At 44.5% G+C, this 12,768-nt stretch overlaps 1 long non-coding RNA gene across 1 annotated transcript; it reads left to right on the top strand.

Annotated features, from left to right (window-relative positions):
• Positions 1-310: 310 nt before the first annotated feature.
• On the top strand, positions 311-1,226 carry LOC136578314 (uncharacterized). The gene is made up of 2 exons (XR_010786623.1): positions 311-471; positions 1,016-1,226. It is a non-coding gene; the product is annotated as an uncharacterized lncRNA (long non-coding RNA).
• The last annotated feature ends 11,542 nt before the right edge of the window (positions 1,227-12,768 follow it).

Genomic DNA, 12,768 nt, shown 5'->3' with positions numbered 1-12,768 from the left:
TAATAAGTCGGCAGATCACCACATACAGGTGATTGGCGTAGTCTGTGATGTCATATAGCTGTGATGTCATTAGAATGGTCAGCAGTCATGAATATTCCGCTCTGCACCCTGCAGTCATCATTTTGCTCCTGATCCCAGAACTATAACATCGCAGTTTAATCATGGCATACAAAATGAGAAAACGTAGCAGCGAACCCAAAAGGCGGCGCATAGCCAGGAGGAGGATCCACCAGAAGCGCCGTGTGAGCCGTAAAACAGGTAAAACAAGAAATAAAATTTAACAACTCGCTAAAAACTCTATTGAGCACTTTCTAGAAAGGCTAGGTGACAACTAATATGGGCGCTATTCCACCTTCTGCCTTCCCAAGGGCTTGTCGTTCACTTTTATTACGCTCCAGCATGGCAAGTTTGGCTAGTTTTGCAGCGGGAGACTTAGTCCATAACAAGGCAACTTTGCCATTCAGAAATCAGGTAAAGCTGGGTGACAACGATCTGTGTTGCACTGAAAAGAACATTCTGGAAAACTAGGTGTCAGCCCTGCAGAAGCTGTAATGGCAGCCATTTTGGCATATTTAATACAGTCGGTTAATTAGAGTGTAGCTCCTGAGGGAGCAGTGAATGACAGGAATTCGCATTCTGGCTTTTTAAAAGTTTTTTTGTGTCATCTTCCACCCCGTCAGGGCCTCATTTATCAAAACTGGCCCCGTTGCCCATGGCAACCAACCACAGAGCAGCATTCTGAGTAGTTAGAGACGTGAAATCTGAGCTGTGATTGCTGCGGGCGACAAAGTTTGATCAACGAAACTGCCTAAAATGGTCTCTATTGCTCAAAGGGACCAATCACAGCGCAGCTTTCATATCTCATAGGGCTGTGGAAAAATGAAAGCTGTGCTGTGATTGGTTGCTGTGGGCAAGCAGTTTTTATTTGAGAGTGTTCCCATAAATCTGCCCCAGTATCTGTGTGTGTGTGTGTAAATATATTCCTGTCATCTGATCTCTTGTTCCATGGTTACAGTTCACAGACGCACACGTCGCCATCACTAAAGCTGCTTGCTGAGAAGTGTGAAGATGACGTCTCCTGCTGTTGATGACTTCACCCAATTCCCCATACTCTGAGTAAACCATCCGAAAGAAGAAGAAACAGAAGAAAATAATCTTCATTGTTACATTTACATTAGATGACCCACAACGGCAGGAGATTTCCATGAATAAACATGTGGAGCAGATTTTGGCGTCCTGTGATGATTTCAGAATTTCGGGTTTCCCTCCTTATATGAATGCAGACTTGTAACATTACACTACGGGGCTTTTAGTGGCCCAGAATGTATATTCCTGGCTCCTCTATAAATGTCATGTCTTTTGTAGATGCGCTGTGTCATCTTGTTATGTGTATTCTACAGCTGCAGCAAATGAGAGGTTAATGTTTACATGAGATTGGGAGATGTCTACAATGTATACATTTATGTCCGGTCATGTGGTATGCTAGAGACTATAAGTATGAGTGTCAATAGAATTAGTTGGGCCTCATGTCCACGGGGAAAATCAAGCCCGCTACAGATTCTCCATGGAGAATCCGCAGCGGGTCCCTCCTGCCCCGCGGACATGAGGGCTGAAAATAAGAATTACTCACCTCTCTGCACGCTCCGGATCTTCCCTTCTTCGCGGCCTAATCTTCTCTCCGTCGCGACCGGATCTTCTTTCTTTGGCCCGGTGGATGTGCTCGGCACGCCGGCTGCGTGCTGCGCGCATGCGCCGGGCACATCCACCGGGCCGAAGAAAGAAGATCTGGCCGCGAAGAAGGGAAGACCTGTACCGTCCGGAGCAGGTGAGTTAAATTCTGGTGCGGGTCTCCCGCGGATCTGGACGGCTTCCATAGGCTTCAATAGAAGCCTACGGGAGCCGTCTCCGCGGGAGACCTGCACCTAAATGGAGCATGTCCGGATTTTTTCCTGCACGCGGGACCCGCGCCTGCAGGGAAAAATGACATCCACAGGTATTTAACTACCTGCGGATGTCTAATGCATCCTTATGGGGCGCGGATCCGCGTGCGGGAAAAAGGCTCTGGATTTTAATTCATAATTTGCGCGTGGACATGAGGCCTTAGGCAGCGCTCCAAGAGAGAGGTGGGAGAAGAAAAAAACAGAAGGTGATCAAGATGGATCAATTGATAACTCACTCTGACACACCAAGGAACACCCTTGATGTATTGGAGCTACTAGGGTGCCCAAAATCCAAGTAGGCACATAAAGAAAATTGTATCCACTGGTTCTCAGAACATCCGAGCAGGAGAGGGTCACCATGGTAGTCCGATGGAGCACAGGTAGAAACCTAAAAAACCTTAGCGCTCCAGCAGAATATAGCAGGTGACTTACTTAACAGGGGTGTCTCCGATTAGAACACCCCTATCCAAGACAGCGGTATTAACAGACGTCACAACCATACATGTGCATAGGTCCAGAGGTCAGGACAATGTGTTGTAGCAGCAGACATTTTTATTCAAAGTACAGTTTATAATGCAACGCGTTTTGGCCCCCGTTTTGTTTGAGAAAGGCCCCTGTTTTATGTTGCTGGGCTGAAACGCGTTGCATTATAAACTATACTTGGAACAAAAACGTCTGCTGCTACAACGCATTGTCCTGACCTCTGGACCTATGCACATGTATGGTTGTGACGTCTGTTAATGACGCTGTCTTGGATAGGGGTGTTCTTATTGGAGACACCCCTGTGAAGTAAGGGTGTTATATTCCTGCTGGAGCGCTAAGGTTTTTTAGGTCTCTACCTGTACTCCTTTCTTTCGTATGAGTGTCTGAGAGTGGGAAGAGATTCTTCTTCTGGTTCTATTCTTCTGGGAGAGAGAGTGCCAGCCACATGGTGGTACCTACCACCCTCATCTGGTGAAGAATGTAAAAAAAAAGGGGTTACCTCAGTGACCCCAATGCCAGGAGCCAACAGTGAGTGAGAGCCAGTAAGAGAGAGACTGAGAGTGAGCGAGAAGAGATGGCCAAGACCACCGCAGAAGTACTGTTCCGTGAGAGTCTCTGTGGAGTGACCCTACCTCTATCCTACTCTGGGGAGTTCCCCAGATAACTGCGACTGTAGGACCAGTTTCATCCTGAATTTCCTCCCTGACCTCTAATCTTCTGTTTACCTGCACCAGTGTATTCTTCAGTGTATCCTGATAAAGTTCCCAAGTAAAGTTTTGCCAGGCCCTGACCGTTCTCAAGGACCCGAGGTACGTTGCACAAGTCTTCGGCTCATTTATTTACAGCCAAGGGCCATTTCGGTGGGTAACGGAATGGTGGCATCACCCGTGACAACCTTATCTCCTGTTCTTATGTTTATTGGCCATCCCTCTCCTGGTTGTGTCCGGAAGAGGCCCAGCGCTGCTCTGGCTGAGGCTACGTGTGTCCCTCGAGGAGAGAGCCTGGTAAGTGCCACCGTGACCACTCTACTCTCCCAGCTCCTCAACGTATGCCCTGTGTCCGGAGTCACCCCAAGGGACGCTGCAGGCTCATTTATGAAGACTGGTTTAGGGCTGTCCATACTGACACTTTAATGTACATTTCACATATATGAGAAACGTACATGAAAAAAACGTGTAAAAATGCGTAACATTTAGGGCTGTTTCAGACGACCGTATATCGGCTGGGTATTCACGCCGGCCGATATACGGCATCTCTGTCTGCAGGGGGGGGAGCTGGAAGAGCTGGGAGCAGTGCTCTGAGCTCCCGCCCCCTCTCTGCCTTCTCTCCGCCCCTCTGCACTATTTGCAATGAGAGGAGGCGGGATGGGGACGGGGCTAAGTGCTCGGGAATTAGATCCGCCCCCGTCCAGCCTCCCCTCATTGAAAATAGTGGAGAGGTGGTGGAGAGGAGGCAGAGGGGGGCCGGGAGCTAATTCCAGCCTCCTCCCCCTGCAGACAGAGACGCTGTATATCGGCCGGCGTGAAAACCCGTCCAATATATGGTTGTCTGAAACAGCCCTTAAGCATAGGTTTATGTTTTTAAAATCGTATGTATGGTATAGGTTTTGATCAGGTTTTTTTTTTATAAGGAAACGTATATGTTTTGTAGTTTATCACTTTATTCCTCTCCTGATCACAAAAAACTATACATTAAGCGAATGGTAACAAACCGCCATACGTTTTTCACTGACTGCAATATTTTAAAAAATGTATACATTTCCACGCTTTTTTTGTGGGCTATGTTTCTCACAAAAAAATTTAAAGTATTATAGCCTGTGGATCTAAGAAACATGCCACCTACATTGAAGCCCTGTTATACAGCCTGATGGTCAGGTAGGAAGACTCGTTTGCCAATCATCTAGCAGTGCAAATGCACCCCCTGATTAACCAACAAATAAGTAAACACTTGTCCATTGGCTGATCGCATCATTTGGACGGCACTAAAAAAAATCATCCTTATCGGAAGCACATCTCCCGGTTGCAGGATTAGGTTCACACTAGCGCTATGGAGGTTTGTTGTTCAACTCCGTCCTAGGAAGCACTGGATATGCCAAACCCAAACAGCGTCAGGCAAACCCTATTCACTATAATGGGTCCATCTGGCTTCTGGCATTTCATTTGGCATTGTCTTGGATGAAATAGCGCAGTATGTACTTCAGCTGTCACTTTGTGCCAGATCTGCACCAGACAATCCAAGCACTATCCAGCACAGATGTAGGTTTGCCACCCGGCCAGTAATTTACTCCAGAAGCTGGGGCCAGTATATGATTTTGTCAGCCATACTAATGGGTGGTAAAAAATAACTACCTGTAATGAGCAGCTCTGTGCAGGCAGCAATCAATCATCAAGCAGTACAACTCAGTTCCCACTGGGACACCTCTGCAGGGCTCAGAGAAGATCACTCCTCCTCCTGGCGTCTGCGTTCCTGCACACACAATACTCAGCGAAGAAGTTGGAAGGGAGGCTCTTCTGTGAGGACTGCAGCCACGTTATAACCGGAACTTGCGAGAGAGTTACAATGCTTGATAGTGTAGTTGCTGCCCAGGCGGAGGTTCAGGGGTAGAGAGAGCGCATAGAGGGGGCCATATTACTACTGGGGGAGCTAATACCATGGGGCCACTAAAGGAGGCCTACCAATGGAGCCACTAAAGGGTTTCCCATTACTATTGGGGCTAATGCTAGGGACACTATTACTAGTGGAGTGACTAAAGAGGTTCCCATTTCTAATACGCAGCTGATTATACAGATTTTGAGTGTTTCGGATACGGAAACTCCACAGCATTTCCACTACGTGTAAGCATATCCTACAGTTTTTGCTGAATCCATATTCAGTAGCACCTAAGCTCCCCCTAGTGGCAGAGCCTCTATAAAGTATATTATAAAACTATAGTATTTATATGAGAGTTCTGATTGCACAAATATGTATTAAATTAATATATTAATTTAATGAGTTGTCTGACCTCTCTTCCCCTGACCATTGATGACAATGTCCTCCCAGCTGCACTTGGACAGGAGGCCGGACATTGTCATCAGAGGCTTCATTCCCATTGAAATCAATGGGAGCACGGCGCTGCTCCTCCACTTCCTGCTTGTCTCCTGGTCAAGACATCACATCCAGTCATGACCAGGAGAGAAGCAGGAAATGGAGAAGCAGAGCTCCTCTCTCACTGACTTCAATGGGAGTGACGCCGGTGCCTGCACTTCTCTTGTCCGCCGATGACAGCATCTGGCCCGCTATCCAGTGCAGCTCGCGATCAACTAGAGGACTGGGCTCCCGAATGGTAGACCCCCGTCCATGATCTATTTATTACCTATACAGAGGATAGGTCATCGATGGAAAAGACAGCAAGCAACTCTTTTAATCAAGTACTTCTAACTAATACCAGTTATCACTGTGCTGTGACTGACCAGAACAGAAGCAGAATACAGGACATACTGCTATGGTTAAAGCCTTCCAATTACACTCAGTATTGTCCCACAGTAAAATAGGGGTAGCATACAATTTCCAGTTCTTCCATTGTAATTGGTTGGCTTTACAAGGTTTTTTGGGGGATAATGATATAGCTGTTATATAAGTGATCGCTAGATGCGCTCTAACCTTCTGATATCTTCACTGTTACACTGCACTGATCTATGGTTCACGGGTTACAATGCTCAACCATAGATGAGAATATTAGATGGTTAGAGTGAGTCTATTAGTCAGTAATTTAGATGTTGGATACTCCTGGACAAACTCTTTATCTCCATCAGTACAGTTTTGCACTTTGCTTGCAAGGTCACTCACAGGACTATTACCAGTTCCATAGTGTCATCTGTCTGTCTATAGGTGTAATATAGAAAGCTGAATATAGCAAGTTTCATGCTGTAATGATTTTTGACATGTAGCACATATAAAAGGGACACGTAATGCATCTAAATATCTCGTTATACAAATGAAGTCTTAGTGTAGGGCCCCATCTGAATGAGGTCGCCATGACGGGGCAGATGGGCTTGCACATTTTGATTGAAATGTGCATTAAATGAGATGTCCCGCGCCGAAACGGTTTTTTTTTTTTTTTAAACCCCCCCTCCGTTCGGCGCGAGACAACCCCGATGCAGGGGTTAAAAAAACCACCCGCACAGCGCTTACCTGAATCCCGGCGGTCCGGCGTCTTCATACTCACCTGCTGAAGATGGCCGCCGGGATCCTCTGTCTTCATGGACCGCAGGGCTTCTGTGCGGTCCATTGCCGATTCCAGCCTCCTGATTGGCTGGAATCGGCACGTGACGGGGTGGAGCTACACGGAGCCCCATAGAGAAGAGGAGAAGACCCGGACTGCGCAAGCGCGGCTAATTTGGCCATCGGAGGGCGAAAATTAGTCGGCACCATGGGAACGAGGACGCCAGCAACGGAGCAGGTAAGTATAAAACTTTTTATAACTTCTGTATGGCTCATAATTAATGCACAATGTACATTACAAAGTGCATTATTATGGCCATGCAGAAGTGTATAGACCCACTTGCTGCCTCGGGACAACCCCTTTAAGAACCTCATTTATAACTGTAGCCTCATATTTATTATGGGAGACCTAACATGAGAACTTTCTCATTTGGAAGTATATACTTTAATTAGTTTCATGCAGGGGTGTACCTATAGGGGCACAGACAGATTTAGGTTGTAGGGAGGTCACCCTGGGGCCTTTAGCACCAAGGGGGAAGAAGAGGCCACTACTAAAATCATCTTTTCGCTGCAGCACACAAATATAAAATTTGAGATGCACCATAAAATCTAATCACACTATTTTTAATCTAACTGCATGTATAGTGTCTAAAATTAAATAGCTTAAAAATTAAATTAAATCTTAAATCAAATCACTTAAAAAACGGCTATTTTTTGTACCAGGTTTCAATTTGTACCGCACCTTGCTAGATGTGAACAGGTTGGTGGTTGCTAACAGTGAAGAGACTTTTCTTGGATAATAACCCAGAAAATGTGGATGATCAATATGAGGACATTATAGAATGGAGGACTAACATCTTTACTGCTTTATCGTTTTTCGGAACAGATGATTTTGAGGGATCTAGTCTTATTGCAAAGTGAACAGGATTTATAAGGGTTAATCGGATTGCAGCACAGACAAGAAAATTCAGTGACTAATAAAACTTTTTACCCTATACAGTCAAGGGTTACGGTCATTAGGATTTTTCAACAACTCCATTACTATCCACCCTGCAGATAAGGGTGGATCAATTGCCATTCTGGATTGCGACTTGTACACACTGCAAGTTCACAGCATGTTCAATACCTCTACGTATCGGCGCTTGAGGGGAGACTCCACCGGTAGTTCAATCTAAACTTTGGGTCTGAAGAAGGGACTAAATATGGGTTTTATAACACAGACACAAAGGGATTTACTTCTAGTGGAATATCCACTTGTTCCCATTTTCCATGCATTACCAAAATTACATAAGCCCCAGTCCCCTCCTCCATTGAGGCCTCTAGCTTCTGGCGTGGGGTCTCTCCTCAAGAGATTATCCATGTGGTTGGATGGTTTTCTGCAACCCATAATAAAGAAGCTACCTAGATTTATTAGAGACTTTTTTAATGTTCCTAACTGTTTGTAGAACATAGGAAAGCAGCAAAATTATGTGTAGGTTACTTGTGATATTTCAGGGTTATATACGTCAATACTCCATGACAGGGTATTATATATTGCAAAAATAATTGTACCACAATTGCAAATGAGTTGAAGGAATATCTTATTTCTGTTACTTCTTTTTTGTTACAGAATATTTTTTTTTTATGTTTGATGGTGATTTTTACCTCCAGGTATGCGGTTGTCCACTGGGCTTTTCTTTTTTCGTCCTCCCTGGCCAATTTGTATGTTGTAGTGTGGGAGGCGTTCTCCATATATTTGAAGAATACTATCCATGTGGGAGACGTTGTCTAGTATAGCAGGTATATAGACATCTCATTTATTTTAGGGGGGTCTGCCATGCCAGACCTTGTTCCCACATGAACAACAATGATATGACAGTCATCTAGAGGAAAGAAGTCTGGGACACATAGACGAGGTATCTCCACGTTAACACAATATTCCACAGATTATAATAAAGTAATCCCTATAATTAAATATTTACCTATCGTGCACATGGATAAGCTTAAGGCAATATTACAGGCAGGTTGCAAGTTTTCTGCCAAGGTGGGTATGGCAATAGTAAATGTCCTTTCTCCATCAGATATAGAAATGAAGGGTTGATATAGATGTGGCATGCCCACTTGTGGATGTTGCAAGTATACGTCGCCTAGCAAGGTGTGTTCTAATGGTAAGAAAAGGGATTTTAAAATCGTATCCTTTATTAACTGTTCCAATACACGTGTAGTGCATGTCATCAAGTGTTCTTCGTGTAAATTACAATATGTGGGATCAACTATTCAGTTCCAGGCCCCCATTGCTGCATCCATACACCACTATACGGGATGTCATCGCAGCAGCATGTAAAGATATCCCACCAGGAAAGACGGGAGCTAGCACTGCAGGTGTCTGGAATCGGTAAGCACGGTTTATTTCATACCATCCCTTGCAGTTTAAAAAAAAAATCACAACTCTGACTTATATTGTGATGAAAGTAATTAGTACTAGGTAGCAGGTAGTTCCATTATGTGATACAATCTCCTGGAATTCTGACAAATGGGTTCTGCATTCCTGGAGTAAATTGGGCTTCCCAGCTACATCTTTTACTTTCCACTCATGACATTAGAGGAAGGCAGGCTGATTGGATGCAAGAATCTTTAGGAAGAATAGGCATTTCAATATTTGGTCATATCTCCCCAATAAGGACTACTAGGATGAAGCTGTGACCGCCTTGAGCAGCTACTAAATGAGTAGCTTGCAACACTTCTAACTATTGACAACATGGAAAGGAGCTAGCTCTAATCCCAGCAGTTGTGGCCGCAGATGGCTATGTATGCCAGCTGGGCTCCTGTGGCTGCTCTCCTGGGTACAGTGGCAGTACCCAGATCTCCATGAAGTATATATCCATCATAAAGCATGAAGTAACTCCTGCTGGATATATACATTATGGTCCATGACAGGGTTAAAGAGTACCTATGATCACATATGAGCACCATAAACTAAGCTAACACATAGCTAATAGAGATGAGCGAGTATACTCGCTAAGGCCTTAGTCAGACGGGCGTTTTTTCGCGCGATTTGCGGATCGCATGACGGATGCGCATGCGCAAATCGCGTGACCGGGGGCGAAAAATCACGGGAAAAATCTGCACCTAGCCGCGTTGTCGCAGCAAAATGCCCGTCTGACCGGAGTAAAATCGCTGCGCGCATCAAAATGCGCATGAAACTTAGACTGGCCGGCGAAAAAAACGCAGCTAGCTGCAGTAAATGATTTTGGTGCGCACATAAAACGCCGAAAGCAGATAGGCGCGATCTGCGAATCGTCGTGTCCTATAATTTATCGCATATCTGCATAAAAAGCGGCCATGTGACCGATACCATAGCGAACCATTAGTTCTATATATGCGTGAATCGCATGTGCATGCGCAAATCGCGTGAAAAAACGCCCGTCTGACTAAGGCCTTAGAGACGAGCGGGCAGATACTCGACTAAGGCACTACTCGCTCGAGTAGTTAGCCTTAGCGCGTATGCTCGCTCATCTTTAAAAGCTAACTTAAATGAATTCAAGTCTCAGGGTCCAGATGAATTTAGGATACTAAAGGAAGCAACGGAGGTAATTGCTGAACCACTCGCCATAATCTTTGAAAATTCCTGGAGAACATGAGAAGTCCCAGAAGATTGGAATAGTGCTAACATTGTCGCTATCTTCAAAAGAGGGAAAAAGGTGGATCCAGGAAACTACAGGCCTGTGAGGCCGACTTGTATACCGGGAAAGATATTTGAACAAATTATTAAACAGCATGTGCAAGTATTTGGATAAAAATAGAGTCATTAACCAGAGCCAGCATGGGTTTGTAACAGACAAGTCATGCCAGACGAATCTAATTTCCTTCTATGACAAATTCACGGACTGGGTTGATCAGGAAAATGCGGTGCATATAGTATGTCTTGACTTTAGTAAGCATTTGACAAAGTATCTCATACTATACTTATTGAAAAAATGACCAAATATGGGATTGACAAGGCAACTGTTAGGTGGATTCACAACTGGCTGAGTGATTGTACTCAAACAGTGGTCATAAATGGCTGAACATCCAAGTGGAAGAATGTATCAAGTGGGGAACCACAAGCCTCTGTCCTAGGCCCAGTGTTGTTCAACATTTTTATAAATGATCTGGAGAAGGGAATTGATGGGAAACTGATCAAATTTGCCAACGATACAAAGCTAGGAGGGATAGCTAACACTAGGGAAGAGAGAGAGAGTATTCAAAAAGATCTAGAAAAGCTTGAACAGTGGGCAGCGACTAACAGAATGGTATTTAACAAGGAGAAATGCAAAGTCCTATATCTGGGGAAGAAAAATTAAAAAATCACATACAGAATGGGAGGAATTGGGCGAAGCAGCAGCACATGTGAAAAAGACTTGGGTATACTAATAGTTCACAGACTGAACATGAGTCAACAATCTGATGCAACAGTCAAAAAGGCAAACACAATTTTGGGATGTATTAAGCGAAGCATAAAGTCTAGATCACATGAGTTAATTATCCTCCCACCCCCACTCTTCCTTAGTCAGACCTCATCTGGAATACTGTTTCCAGTTCTGGGCACCCCACTTTAAAATAGACATAAACAAACTAGAGAAAGTTCAGAGAAGAGTTACCAAGATGGAGAGCGGTCTGCAAATCATGTCCTATGAAGAACAGTTAAAGGATCTAGGAATGTTTAGCTTGCAAAAAAGAAGGCTGTGAGGAGACCTAATAGCTGTCTACAAATATCTGAAGGGCTGTCACAGTGCAGAGGGATCAGCCCTATTCTCATTTGCACAAGGAAAGACTAGAAACAATGGGATGAAACTGAAAGGGAGGAGATACAAATTAGATATTAGAAAAAACTTTCTGACAGTGAGGGTGATCAATAAGTGGAACAGGTTACCACAGGCGGTGGTGAATTCACCTTCAATGGAAGTCTACACACAGAGGCTGGACAGACATCTGTCTGGGATGATTTGGTGAATCCTGCACTGGGCAGGGGGTTGAACCAGATGACCCAGGAGGTCCCTTCCAACTCTACCAGTCTATGATTCTACGATTCTAAGTTATGGTGCTCATAGGTCAAGTCCCAAGGAGTCTGGGAATGTACTTGGCATACTTATCCGACTCTCTGTTACCTGTGAAAGTTGGTGTGTGGACTCACCTCTGCAGAGTGTGTGCACACATTGTTCTCTGTGGGAGTGTGTGGACAAAGCCTACAAATATGAAACCGCTGTACTGTCGCCGACTCCCATGGGTGTGCAAATATGGTGCTCAGGTGATCATAGGTCTCCTTTAATCCGGTATGTGCTGTGACTGACCATACAGAACAGAAGCAGAATATAAATTGTACTGCAATGGATAAAGCCTTCTAGGATAGGCCCTCAATAGTTGATCAGCGGGGTCTGTCGCTTGGGATCCCCAACGATCAGCTAATCGCACAGTCCCCTATCAGTTTGGAAGGGGCTAACAGCACTGGAAACAGATAGAACTGTTCATATTGTAGCGGCCCAGGCTGGTACAAATATAATGGGAGCTGTGCCAGCAGTACCAATCCGGGTACTGAGGTACAGACACTATCGGCTTTCAGTGTTATCTGTACTGACCTCAGACTCAGTGTTCAGCTGATCTGTGGTGACCTTGCAATGATTAGCTATTGATGATCTATCCCAAAAATAAGTAAAAGTCCCGGACAACTGTTCTGTTCACTACTGCATTGTGGCTTCCACTAATATAAGAGGCTACAACACTGTGCGGGATTAGCCGTACCTGATGGGACACCCTTGACTCTTCAGGTTTCATCTACCGTGTTTCCCCAAAAATAAGACAGTGTCTTATATTAATTTTTGTTCAAAAAGGTTTAACTTTTTTACATGTATAGCTGCCTGGACACTATTTAAATTGACTTTTTTAATTAAATGTTAGCAGGGCTTAATTGTGGAGTAGGGCTTATATTTCAAGCATCCTCAAAAAGCCTGGAAAATCATTTTGCATCCTCAATAATTCTGGAAAATCATGCTATGTCTTATTTTCAGGGAAACAGGGTAGATGTTGTTTTGATGGGAAAAATAGCCGTGCATGGAGCACTTTTTATCAAAATCTGGTAAATTTGTATCGAAAGTCACACACCGATGCCTTATTTTTATTTTTCCCCATG

The sequence above is a fragment of the Eleutherodactylus coqui genome, chromosome 9 (assembly GCF_035609145.1).
Source record: "Eleutherodactylus coqui strain aEleCoq1 chromosome 9, aEleCoq1.hap1, whole genome shotgun sequence".
Taxonomy (NCBI): Eukaryota; Metazoa; Chordata; class Amphibia; order Anura; family Eleutherodactylidae; genus Eleutherodactylus; species Eleutherodactylus coqui.
The sequence above is the reverse complement of the archived record's forward strand: the minus strand, read 5'-3'. Positions and strand labels throughout refer to the sequence as shown.